Here is a 14,470-nt window from a genome sequence, read left to right on the forward strand (position 1 = left end):
CTGTGCTCTGCTCTGCAGAGCAGATAGATCACCGAGCCTGAGGCATCTTTACCCTCTGCGAACCTGGGGTCTCCGTGATCGAATCTGCAGATTAGATCACATAGCCACCAGGCTTGCCGAGGGTCAGTGACCTGGGGAGGGGAAACAAGGGACCATAACTTCCTCTTGTGACCCCTGACGTGAGAGGTCACAAGAGGAAATTAGAGTGACTGACAGAAGTGGCAGCCAGCCACAGCATTGCTGAATCTGCAACTTCCAGTGTTTTGCTTTAATTGTTTGGCTGAAGAATCAATCTTTCAGTTTTTTACTTTATACATATACATAATATTCAATTTTCATGCATGATTATAGTCATAAAAAATTTCATATGAAATCTGCAAAATGAAAAGAAAAAATAAAGGAAAAACATTCATATTGGAATACATTATACGCTAACTAGTTACATTAAAACTAATATTTAACATAGTAGTATCAAAACACATGGACAAAATCTAAAAATTCTAATAATTCCAAAATTCCATAATTTATATTGATGCTACATGCAGATTCCATATTAAAATGTATTCTACTCACTCAAATTCCTCATGCGCTTTTTATATAAGATGAGTTTTGCAGCTTCTTTATCACATGTAGGTCAAGTGGCACAGCGAGTAAAGTGCTCGCTTTGACATTCGTGCAGAGCCTGCTAATGCAGGTTCGAATCCCGGTGGGGCGAAACTCAGCCTTTCATCCTTTCGAGGTCGATAAATGAGCACCACACACCGTGGGTAATAATAAGCCGTGCTCAGATACCAGAGGGTTCGTAGTGCTATATAAATGCCAAATTATTATCATTATATTGGCTTCCTTTAAATTAAGAGACTCAAGAAATTGTATAGTTGCTATTCTAACCGATGGGCTATTTGTACTAAATATACTCGTCTATAGTCAACTTAATTTTATAATCGTCAAACAACCATCTAAAGTACTTATAGCGTCTTTGAATCACAAATGGACATACAACTAGGAGATGCTGCAAGGTCTCTTTTTGAATATCATTTGTGCAGAACCGGCAGATGTTTTTGCACTTTTCAATAATCCCTCGTCTGGCCAGGATATCTCTTGTGGGCCATACATTTAGCCTAAACCTCAGATACTGGATTCTAAATTGCGGAGATGGGTGTTTCTTTAAATATTCTGCCATATGGCAATAGTTTTTATGGCCAAATAGAGGTAGATCAAAGTCTGCATATGTCTGACACTTATTCTGTATCCAATCATATTGGTACATTTTAATTTGGGCTTGTGTGGGGTTCTGCATAAGAAGTTCAATAGAGACGACAGCATCAGCTCGTGTATTTAGAATGTAATTTCTCCATTTTAGTGGAAATGTATGTTCTGATGTTAAAAGATAAGTTGCTAAAACATATAGAAAGAAGGTTGTTAAATTGCTAGCAAGTAAGCATTTTCTAAAAAAAAAGAACATTACTTCCAAATGTATATAACAGAAAGAGAAAGTGCACCCAGGTCAAATCGGATTATCACAGTAGGAATACATTTTGGCAAGTTAAGAACATTTCTCCAAAATTTGCCTTCAATCTTATCCCAAAAAAGTTGGTCTCGAATTTGTTACGTTTCTGCACCATACAGTAAAATTGGAACTGCTTTTTGATTGTAATGTAACAGTAAAGAATTACAAGTACATTTTTCAAATGTACACAGTAATATTTTCGCTTGTGAACTTACTGAGGCCACTTTAGATTTGATATTCATCAGGTACAATTTATCATTAGGTAAGTTATTTATATTAACACCTAGTTACTTATATTGTTGAATGACTAAGAGCTTATTTCCTTGTAATAGCCATGAAAAAGACTTTACTTTGTGGGCAATTGGTTTTACACATTCCATGATTTGAGTTTTATCTAAATGTATTATCATGTGATTTTATTTACGCAAAATAACTCAAACCATCCAACAACCTCTGGAGACCAACTTGTGTCTTGGATAAAAGGACAAGACCATCAGCATATAATAAATACGAAATTTGCTTAAAACCTAGTTTCTGTGCAACCAGATAAAATAGATAAAAATGCATCTTTCATATCCAATATAAAAAAGTTAAAAAGAATAGCTGCCAATATGCATCCCTGTGTTAAGCCTCGATATGTTAGGAAAGAAGCAGTTAACAGTCCATCTAACGTCATCCTCACTTGCATAGAGGTATTTTAATGGAACAAATCAATCAGAATCAATAGTGAGTGGGGGCAATGGTGCTGTATCAATTTTCTTTTCAGCAATTGTCTATTGATCAATCAAAAGCGGTTCGAAAGTCGACGAATGCAAGAAGTAATGGCTGCTTCTGAGATATACAATGCACCTTTATTGCATTAATGGTGGTTATTTTTACAGCTGTACCGATACCAGCCACAAACCCTGTTTGAAACGGGTGTCGAGCATTTATCGTCTCGGTCCATTCATTAAAATCTCTCAGCATTAATTGAGTGAATATTTTTCCCGAGGAGTCAAGAAGGGCAATCGGGCTATAGTTAGATGGAGCTTGCTGATCGCCCTTCTTGAACACTGGAATGACTATAGAATGACACCAAGATCTCAGATTTGTTGTGTTTTTAATAATGTTTGAAAATAATGTACAGAGAATGGAAGCCCAGGCTTCAGGATGTTGTTTAAATATGTCATTAGAAAGGCCATCAGGACCAGGGGCTCTCGAACGGTTCACGAATGCAGTACTTAATATAATTCCTAGAGAATTGTATATCAAAGCATGCAGTTATAGAAACATCTTGAGTCAGTGTTGTACTTTTGGGTAACTCATATAGATTGGAAAATGTATCATCCACTGTTGTTCTGAAATACCATTTATTTGAGTAGCTAATTGCAAGTTCATAGAGGCTTGATTTATAAGGGCCCAAATTTGAGCAGAGTTTTTATTCTGCATCTCCCTTCGCATTGATTCACCATCGTTTTAGAATAAGATGGCTTTCCGCCTGCGAGTCCAGTTTCGATATGTAGCCTTAATACATTTTATTGTGGCCCATCTAATCTCTAAGGGTAGAGACATGGCCATTTTTTTCTTTCATATCGACAGAGTGCTTTTCTTTCTTTGACTGTGGCATCAAACATATGATTCGTTTTGAATGTCCTTTTGTCCTTTTTATTTGGAGCATTTCGGAAAAGCTGTAATAAGTCTCTGAATTCAAAATGTTACATCTCCAATCTATTCCGAGTCTTATCACAGCAATTTAACAATAAATCATGTAAATTCTCCAGTGATTTTTCTGTCCATCGTGTTTTTACCATTGTTAACAGTTAAGATGCCCTTGAATGTTTCCATTTTCCAACCATCTTCCATTTAAGGACTAATATGTTATGATCACTTTCATTTGCTTCTATTACATGGAATTCAGTTGTTTGGGGAAATAATGTTATGTCTACATAAATGTATCAATTGTTGCACTAAAAATTACTCTGTTCCATGTTTTATGTGGGGAATATCCCCTTCTAGGGCACCATTGACCATGAACATGTTCCTTGTTGTTATCAATTTTTTCCATTTCGTTATTCTCGAATCTCCATGTGATGTCAGCGTATCTAGGCAATGTAAATTTAGGTCACCCGCTAGTATAATATTGGATACAAATATACGATATTTGTGAGGTGGAGCTAATCAGGTGTAGGAGCGCCAAAACTTCATTGATGAATTGATCATCAGATATTCCTGCCGGGTTCCAATAGGTATATATCGGGGCAATATATACATGATCGATCTTAATTTTTACCAACTGCATAAATATATTCAGGGTTAGCCATGGTTCTATGGTGATCTAAGAACTTCTTTTTGTAGCAGTCAATAGCCCTCACCTGGGTCTACCTTTAGATGACCGTTTGGCTGGATGAAGCACAATGTCATAATCATCCTATACTGGGGCTATCGTTAGCCACGTTTCTTGCAGGATAACTATACCATATTGTTCTAATTTGTTTTCTCGATTATTCATCAAATTGATAAAGCCTCTAGTATTCCAACTCGCTATAGTTAGTTGCTGGGTAGGTTTTTTTTATCTCCAGTTATGCATTTGTTTTACATGTGCAACAGGTTTTAATTATAGGTTGTTCTAAGATATTACAGGTCTTAGAATCATTAGTCTTCTCATGGAGTTGGTCGGGTTCCCGATTTAATGAGGGATGGCTATTTTTTTTTTTTTGGCTATAAGTCTGGATTCTCGAAGTTGCTAAGTTCAAGGAGATTTTAAAACCTAGAACAAATAGGTCTGTTTTAGCCAACCAAATTGCATTTAGTACCATTCTACAGCAAAGCCATGTTCTTGATATAGCTGAGCTTCTCTCGTCAACAAATTCAATCTGGTTTATGTCAGCAGAACTAATGTCTTCTAGGGCAGGTAATTCAGCAAAGATTGCACGTATACTTGCTCTATTTAAATCATAGCTGGGAAAGGGCTCAGCTCTAAAGAGTATGAGTCAGTAGCGATCGTCTCTTTTAACGGTCTGTTTAGAAACACCTTGCCCTCTAGTTTTGTTCTCGAACATATCTTTTTCTCTCTCATTTAGTCGTTTCGTCAGTTGGTGTGAGTAAGACTGTAGTGGCAACGTAGATGCTTAATTTTGGATTGCATTTGGCTCAGTTAGACCATCAGCATTAAGCTGACATAGATGATTGCATATAAGATGCGATGCAGTTTTGTGGGATGCTATATCATTTTCTATTTCTAATCTAATCTCTTCTTGCCTATCATCTTTGGTATCAGACTGGTTAGTTAGAGTTTGACTTCTCATGCCTCCATAGGGCATCGTTTTATCCTATTTACCAACTCTCGTGTGTCAGGTGTTTTTTGGCCCTGCTGGTTACTTTCCAAACATGAATTATCTATCTGTCTCTGACTCACATTGATGGGCTTATTTTTCTGGACATGATCCATAAGAACCAATTTCTTAATAAAAAGGTGGTTGGATCTTCTGCGACACCATATATTTATCAACTTCTTTCCTAATTTCCTGATGCTGAGATCAAGATTCTGCTCAACTATCTGAGTTGTTATTGAGACTTTGTTGACTATAGCAAGATTAATGCTCTTATAATTTTTCTCATGATTTTCATCTTCCAATTCCGAAGCAGCTATAATTAGATCATCTAAAGGCTCATGTGATTTAGTATTTTTGGATCTCTTCGACATATGATCTTTTTTCAGTTGAGCGAGATGGATATATTTCTTTACTACAGCATCCAATGCTTTAACAGAGTCTTTTTTTGGCAGAGTAATAGCTTTAAAGAACTGCTTCATCGCAGAGTGGGAGGAGGCCTGTGTTGGTTTTATATGTTTAGTTTTTCTTTCTACAGTGTCTTGTTTACCTTTTCTCTTTTTAATTTTGCCTTTATTAGAACTAAGGACTTTAAATATTGTATAGCTTGCTTTTTAGGGTGTAAAGTCGCACTATTAATGGATTTATTTAAACAAGTCTCGGTTGAGTCATATATCATATTGTCGGCACAACTCGGCTTGTCAATTTCAATAGGTTAGATTATTTTGGTAATTGAGGGTAATCCTGCCGCTGACATTGAATTATCTTTCATCATTAAATTATTTGCGGGGCGATTGTTCTGCAGCTATTGCGTGGGAAAAAGTGTGTTATCTTTACCTTGGTTGGGGGATAATATTAGATTATAAAATTACTGATATTCTAGTATTTTATTTATTTGTGCCTCTTGCTCACTTAACTTCAAGCCAAGCAATTCAGATAGTTCCGCCAAAGAGCCGATCGCCATATTCATGGCAGTTAGAATCATCTCAATCAGGGTCAGCGATTTCGTTGGTAGAGTAGGTATAGGATCACAGGGGACATGATTGTTTATTTTTCTGGGAGTGGGGGCTGCATAAAATGTAGCCAAGATAGAATTTTCTTGTCATCCATGCGCAGACAAAATTGGTGAATCAGATAAGTTATTTGATTGATCGCACAATGAAAAGCAAGATCGATTTGACTCTAATTCTATCACAACAGCTTTGGATCGAGGATTACATTAGCCAATATCAGCTCTGCCGTTTCATTAACATTATAGACAGTTTGGTTCACACACTCGTAAAGACTTGGTGCTGTTAGTGGTTTTTGTGTGATGTCATTATTAGAGACTAATTGAGGTGGTAACGCTGCAACTTCAGCCTGGGCAAGCGATTTTTCAAAGCCCGGCATGTCAGACACAATGGAGTCAGCATTTGAAAGAACGTTACTAGGTGGAATTACAAAGTCACTCATCGTTGCCAGTAAACACGGCATGCCTTCATGGCCAGCCGGTAAAATGGAGTCTGCGATAATGTCTACTGTTGAAACAGTTGGAGAAGCGTCTGCGTTTATGCCTATCTGTGCTGCATGACGCCCTATAAAAGGAGGAGCAGTTTCAGCATTTTCCCTACAAATCAGCCTAATATCAACATTTGTCTGTTTGTTTTAAAGATTCAACGATCGGCTTTTGATGTTATGCAAATTAGGGATTACACGTGTTAACGTTGAGACTTTCGGCCGTGGCGTACTAGTTTCTAATTTAAGTTTATCACTTACTGTGGATGTTCTCATTGCATCTGGCATATTCGATTTTAGAGTATACAGGGCATTAAACATCAGATTAAGATACCAAGCTATAAACAGACAGGAATTGCGAAGCGGCAAAGCAGGTACTTGGCTCGGTACGCCCAGGCTCCCGGTAAAAAAGGCGTTATGCCAAAGGGGCGTGGTTTGGTCTAAATAGGGATAATAGGAACGTATGTAAGTGATTCTAATACCCTTACTAAGGACATCATCACGACTTTGGCGGTAACCCTTAAATCCGGCGGTAGCGCTATTACCGCCAGATTTAAGGGTCCACCAAAGCAGGACTTCGGCGGATTTCTCCCCAGCCCTGAGCAGGGGGGAAATCCGCCGAAAATTCGCGCTATTACCGCCGGCGGGAAATCCGCCGGCGGTATTAGCGCGAAATTTCACCATTGAGCCCAATGGGGAATGGGGCATTCCCGAATGGGCTCAATGGGGAATGGGGATTGACATTACCGCCGAACTCGTGATCCGGCGCTATTAGTGCCGGGGAGTTCAGCGGTAGGGCTAATACCGCCCGCGCTAATAGCGTTACCGTTACCGCCAAAGTCCTGATGAGGCCCTAAGTCTCTATTAGCATAGAATTAGAGTCCTTTGATTATATCACCTCTTCGAATGGGGAAAGCAGTTTGTGGTCTTCTAGTAGAAGATTTTGCTTGAAGATTCACAGCGAGGCACAGCAAAACGGAACAGCATACGTGGCAAAGCGGGTATTTGCTGGTACTTGGCTAGGTGCGCGTGCGCTGGTGCTCACGGGCTCCCGGTAAAATATGCGTTACGCTAGAGGGGCGTGGTTTGGTCCCCTCAAATGGGGAAAGCAGTTTGTGGTATTCTAGAAGATTTCACTTGAAGATTCACAGTGAGTCACAGCAAAATGGAACAGCATACGCGGCAAAGCGGGTACTTGCTGGTAGTTGCCTTAGTGCCCGCCTTCCAGTTTCCAGTTTCAACAATGCTGTGGCTAGCTGGCACTTCTGTGAGACACACAGCTGCCTGACTTTAAAATAGCGGGCGCATCTCCCGTCGTGGCTACGGGTGTGGTGGGATAATTTAGAGCACCGCGCATACGCAATGGTCAGCAATGCACTGATCAATAGAAGACCCTTTTGTAAAGCGGCAGATGACACAGTGATTTCATCAATGATGGTCAGCAACAATTCTATGCAGTACACAATGACTGGTGACACCACGAAGCACAAACCAAAGAAGTTCAGCTTGCACAATGGTTAAATCTGAGTACATACTTACTCTTTTATTTAGGCCATAATTATGAATTTGGCAGACAGAAACCAGTTGTTATGGCCGGTCACCTGAGTTAATTACCCCAAGAATGACAAGGGCCTTTTTAATGTGGGTGGCTGGGCAGTACTTCGCAATTACTTACCGGTAATGTTCATTAATCATAGTCTTACTCTTCCTCATCACAGTCCTCGCGAATGAGGCCCGTCTCCCCTACATTAACTTTTTTTCCCAAAGGTATAACCTCCCACTTACCCCCAATACACCAGTGCATAGCAAGCCTGTTCAGACACCGGGTCCTTCCACACCACTAGTGGGAGCGGAGGGTCAGTAGTACTGTGACGAGGACGAGTAGGACTAGAAATACTAAAGATCACTGGTAAGTAATCTGAGCATTACCTCTTAGTCCCAATTCCTCATCCCAGTACTCACCAATGAGGCATACCAAATCCAAACCACGTGGAAAGGCCCTAAAGGAAAGCAAGAACCAAGAGGACACCCAGGATTAATGCAAACATACCAAGTGTAATGAGCAAATGAACAACAGAACATCACAGCTGGGCCACGGACAGCACCCCCACACCAAAGGAACCATCCCAGAACGGGGATGTAATATGTAATAAAGGCATTGGGGTCCACCCAGGTAGCGGCCCTGATAATCCCATGCAATTGAACACCCCTACCATCCGCCCAGGAAGCAGCCATAGCCCCAGTAGAACGACCCCACACACCCAAAAGGACAGAGAGACCAGAGGCCAAATACGCCAAATAAATCACCAACTTGATCCAGTGACTAATGGAAACAACGGAATCCTTCCACACTGCCCCAGCCGCACCGAAGGTAACCAGAAGACTATCAGAACACCAAAAAGTATCTGTCGCGTACAAAAAGGGAGTGCCAAGACTTTAGGGCCTTTCCACGTGGTTTGGATGTGGTATGCCTCATTGGTGAGTACTGGGATGAGGAATTGGGACTAAGAGGTAATGCTCAGATTACTTACCAGTGATCTTCAGTATTTCTAGTCCTACTCGTCCTACTTCCACCGGGGACAGAGGGTCAGGAAAAAAGGCCGGGAGGACCACTTACTGACTCAGATGAAACTAACAGGCAATCTTAGGCAAGAACCGGGGATCACACCTCAAACCCAAGCAATCGGGCAAGAAACAAAGAAAAGGGAGGATGGCACAGGAGAGCCCCAATCACCCCCATCCGCCGCGCAGAGGAGATTTCAACCAGAAAGGCCGTCTTGAGCGTAAGGTGGTGAAGATCCACAAGGCCAATTGGTGCAAACGTAGCAGACTGAAGAAATGCAAAACCAGGTGCAGACCCCTAGTAGGCGAACCCAAACACACAAGAGGCCTAGAAGATGCCAGGCACAGAAGGAACCGGCCCACCAGACCCAAATCCAACAGCGGAATTCCATAACCTTCCAACAGGGTCTACAACTTGCCCTCTGAGGAGTCAAGCTGACCAGTGGACCACAGGCAACCCCGCCACCAGTACCCCCCCCCGAAGAGGGCACTGGCAGCTGGGAAAACCCAGACCACCCGCAACTGGAGATCCACGAGTAACGGGAACCACCCCGTGTGAGGCCAAAAGAGAACCACCAAGAACACCAGAGTAGAACTCCGGCAGATCTCCAGAACCACCCAGGAAATGAGAGCAAGAAGAGGGAAAACACACCGCAGACTCTGAGGCCACTCGATATTCAAGGCGTCCACTCTCCAGATCCCCACCAACTGGAACCGTGAGCCAAACCTGGGAACCTTGGCCGAGGAGGGGGAAGCAAAGAGAGCCAACACCGGCATCCTGAACCAGCGACAAACACCCGCAAACAACTGATCGGACAACATCAACTCCTGGCAAACCGGGAACACCCGACTGACGATCAGCAACCACATACGTCACCCCACGAATGCGTACCTCCTTCAGGGAAAGCAAATGCGGTTCAGTCCAAACCCTGATGCAACCCGACAGAAAAGTCCGGGCCCTGGAACCCGAACCCCCTAGATTGTTGACAAACATTGCATGGCAGAGGAACCATCGGTCTGAACCAACACAGTCATGCCCCGCAAAAAGAGGAGCAAACCACAGGAGAGCCTGAAGAACGGCCCCCAAAACACACTGCAAAGCGAGAAACGAAGGAGACCCCAGGGAGACCCACACACCCTAGGTCGCTGGCATCTGTGGTCAAAATCACCACCAGAGGAGGGCAATCCATATGCATCCCCCAGGAACCTCTCGACCACCAATCCAGAGAAACCTGCAGGTTGCTCGAAATCAGGATCCGCAGTGCGAGGGACTGCGAGGAGGGGGACCAGTGAAGCAGAAGATGAACCACCAGGGGATGAACATAAGGCAAGCCCAGGGAACCAGGAAAACCCAAGAGGCCACGTGCCCCTGAACCACCAGGATCACCTGAACAGAAGCCCAGGGATGGAGAAGGACCCCACAAAGGAGTGACTGGAGCCAGAGAGCCCTGACCCTGGGCAAAAGCACTTATCTTAGGGGGGGAGGGGAAGGTTCCTGTAGGGGAGGCGGGGCCTCATTGGTGAGTACTGTGACGAGGAAGAGGGACGTGGAGGTAATGCTCGATACAGGGTGCCAAACGCATCATTATATCCATTTGCACGCCCAGTGCTAAGGGCCTTTTTTGGGAGAAAATACAAGTGCGTGTGACCTGCGTTTAAAAACTTCAACTCAGATGGTTGCCCTAGAAATAATGTGTTGTCGCTATTGGGGAGCCTACCCAACATTTCCAAGGCAACCATGGACACCGGCTTGGACAGTATAGAGGCTAGGGAACAGGAGTGGGGCCAGGGATGGACTGGCCTATAGGGAACCACCGAGATTTCCAGATAGGCCTCTGCACCCTGGACCTCTTTTGTAAGGTATTTCCAAATATTCCCATAGGAAAAGGGTTGGGATTGCAGACCGTGTGTAATATCGGGTCACTTTGAACATTATTTCCAGGGCCTCTTTTGGTTTCTTGTCCAGCCCTGAGTGGGGCGGCTTGAGTGGGGTGTCATTGGGCTGAGGCCAAACAATGAAGGCAGGAGGGGTGAGAGGCGGTTCAACCAACAGGCTGCTCAGATTGCAGGCATGTACTGGTAGCTAATGCCCGTGATTCAAACCTGATTGGCTGAGCTCCGAAAGCCAGGCGTCAATCAACTGTGATCCAGAGGGACAGTTAGCTAGCGGGTGCACATGGCTGGTCATTGCTTTTTTCTTAATAGCTATAGCTTGGCGGTAAAAAAAGAACACATGAAATCATATTTTACCACTTTTGCACTTGGGGCTGACAACATGTGATCATGTTTTGCAAATAATTCTTGAAGAAAAGCTTGTTATTGAAACGAATGCACTGTAAGCCGTGTGAAAAAGGGAAATCGGGCGATGTGTGACACTCGATGAGACTGTTTACATTACAGGCAGCAAAAGTGGTTTTGAGCCCAAATAGTGGAGACAGTTTTTGAACGACAACTTCGTACCACTAGAGGGTACTGCTGCTCCTTAAAACAAAGTTTGTCTTTACTTTAAAATTCCTCTTAGAGATTATGTTAATGACAACAGACAGTGTGTATTTAAAGCAGTTTTTATATATTGTGCAAACTTTAAAGCCCCCTCCCCGGGCTTTCCTGACTCGTAATGACCCACAATCACAATTTTGCGAGTGAATTAATGCGGGTTTAACGCGATTACGAGCCGCTGTAATCAGCAGGTTGCGGATCTAAAGCTTTTAATAGCTCCGGTGTTTTGACCTGGCCTTTTGGTGTGGATCCTTGCCCCCCAGGTCTGGGGTGCTAACTGCTGAATGCCAACCATCCTCCCCTAATACTTATGAGGCTCCCTGCTTTCCTCTTCCTACAGGAGATGGGCTACTTCCTGAGTTTGAAATAAACACACACCAGGCAAGGAGGAGTTTTTAAACCCTAGCAGGGATTATATTTTTTTTAAAAAAACGTTTTAACAGTTCGAAAAGCACACATTATTTCTTTTTATTTATTTGTTTATTTATTACATTTATAAAGCGTACAAAGCCGCACGCGGGCATTGTGCCGCTGTTACAAGCGCAGGACGTACTTAGTTACATGAAACATAAAACAGCCTGTCTGTGGTTCGTGATAACAGTGAACCAAATACCAGACAGGTAACAGTAAAAATGTGCAGTGTACCATGAAGGATGGGGGGACTATCCGGTTCAGAGGTTACAGGGGAACCGGATGTTAGAGCTCAAGCCTAATAGAAAAGATATCTTGGTGCTTTTAACAGCCTAGACGGGGCAGGGCTAGTTAAGGAGCATGGTTTTGAGGGCTTTCAGGAAATGAGGTCACATTCCTGAGGGTGTTTGGGAGAGCATTCCATTGTTTTTCAGCAATGAAACGGAAGCTGGTGTCGCCTGCTTTGGCCCTTTTGATGGTGGGGATGTTCAGCTGGTTGGAGTAATGCGATCACTTGGGTCTGGAGGAACCGGCTCTGACAACATTTCCCGAGAGGTAAGGGGGGCTGTGAGCACGAGGCACTTCCTGAACCGGCCCTCTGTGTACTTCCTACTCTGGCTGCCACTTGATAATAGGGTAAAGAGATTACCCCTCTGGGGAACCCCTTCTCCCTGTTAACCCGAAGGCAGGCCCCACCCTACTCCTACTCCCAGGCCATCGGGGGTCCCATCAGTTATCACGTCCATCCCTAAACACATCACATATTGCTCTTCATTTAACACTGACAGCCACAGTCTGCCCTAAACTCTAATGGTCCTAAATCCTATGGGAGGACCATTATGCTTGTCAATGTCTATATATAATTATAATTGTTCTTTTATAACACACTTAATACCGAGTGGTTTCTAAGCGCAGGATCGGTATTCGAACCTGTATTGCGCTGCAGTGTCTTGCTTCCAAGACAAACGCGCTACCCCTGAGCTATCTTCCGCACACACCCCTCTTTCTGTGTGCAGTATTTTCTGTCCATTTGATTGCTTCATCAGGCCATGTGGGGCCTTAACCCAGACTCCCTATAAGGAGGAGGATCCCTTCTTACTTGGCAGTCATTGCCGTTCCTCCGTGATGGTGTTTTTTTACTATTTCCTCTGTGAGGATGGGACTGACATGGTTGTTTCCTCCGTCGCAGAGCACCTACTCGTTTTTTCTCCATGGCGGTGCAGTTGGCAGATGTCTGTGCCGTTGCTGGTCTTCCACGAGCTGGCCCTGTTGAACAAGTCACTAGTTAGTTCCCGCCTAGGCTCCACCTACCTGCAGCCACTGTCTCTGCATGCTCGCCTCGTGTTCACCAACGGCCCACTCCCCTGCTGTGCCACCTGTCTCATCTTGCCCTGATGTAGACAGAAGCCTCTCAGGTCACCACGTCACAGGTTGGCAGGGTTCTTCAGACTTCACAGTTTGCTCCTCCAAGCCTAGGTTGGGTGACTCCCCGCAGGCCGACATGTTCGGCCTGGACCACCCCGCACACATGGCCAAGGTGGGGAAGGATTCTTCTAAGCCTGTCCATTCTGCCGGGACACCTTCACTACACCGGGCCATACTGCTCACGTGGCCCAGGAGTCTGCTTTCTCCCCGGGCCACCCCACTCATGTATCCCTGGACAGGGTGATTTTCTGAGTCCACCATTGACTTGCCCGAGCCCGTTTGGCTGTGGGGGTGGGGCTGAGGGGTAGGGCCAGAAGCCAGATCGCAACACGGTATCTCTTCATAGAACCCAATCCTGGCAATTTGCATAAAAGCAAAGAGCATTATGGGAATCCAAGAATATCTACAATTTGAAACATTTCTTATAGTGATCAGTAAGAACCCCTTTTACGTTTGGCTGTGGGGGCGGGACTGAGTGGTGTGGCCCCAAGCCAGATCGTAACAAAGTATCTCTTCATAGAACACAATCCTGGCAATTTGCATAAAAGCAAAGAGCATTATGGGAAATCAAGAATATCTACAATTTGAAACATTTCTTATAGTGATCCAGTAAGAAACCCTTTTACACGAATAATATAAGTTAGACTCTGCTGTTTTGCTTAATCACAATACTCACCCTAACAAAGATGTCTGTAAATCGCAGCGTCTTCAGAAAATCAGGGGGTTACTCTTGTGTACTGTAACACTGCTTTGAAATAGATCTGCTGGTAGTGTTCTGATTATCCTATGGCCCTGGAGATAGGGCAGCGCTCAACAGAGTTCTGCACATGCGAGCCACCCGTGCTTCAATGAGCAAACTGCTTTCGGAAGACTAGGCAGTGCTCTGTACCGAGTCTTCTGATAACAGGTCTGCGTCTTCTGATAACAGGTCTGCGAGTTGAAAAGGCTCTGTCTTGCTTATGTTTACATTGGTCAAATGCATTATGCTGCGCTACTCTCGCTGATAACACTAATGAGCATGGCAGAGTGCAGCTGGTATCAAAGGCCTGTATAATGCCATTGAAACCCATGCATTCGCATGGGTATAAGAGAACAGCCGGAAGGAGGGAGGGGGTTTCACTTGTGCCGAAGTCTCATCTTGCCATTGGTTATGTTTCTGCTTTTGCTTTACTAATAAAGTGTTCATCAATCCACCGGAATGAATCGTGAGTGGTCATTTCTGCCACGACACAAGCAATCTAAACAAAATACGAAGAAAAGT

General features: G+C 43.7%; 1 protein-coding gene across 1 annotated transcript in view; it reads right to left on the minus strand.

Annotated features, from left to right (window-relative positions):
• Positions 1–14,470, minus strand: part of RIN1 (Ras and Rab interactor 1) — a 271,998-nt gene that overhangs the window by 68,737 nt on the left and 188,791 nt on the right. The window lies entirely within an intron of this gene.

This window comes from Ambystoma mexicanum, chromosome 2p, assembly GCF_040938575.1.
Source record: "Ambystoma mexicanum isolate Mex_15411 chromosome 2p, UKY_AmexF1_1, whole genome shotgun sequence".
Taxonomy (NCBI): Eukaryota; Metazoa; Chordata; class Amphibia; order Caudata; family Ambystomatidae; genus Ambystoma; species Ambystoma mexicanum.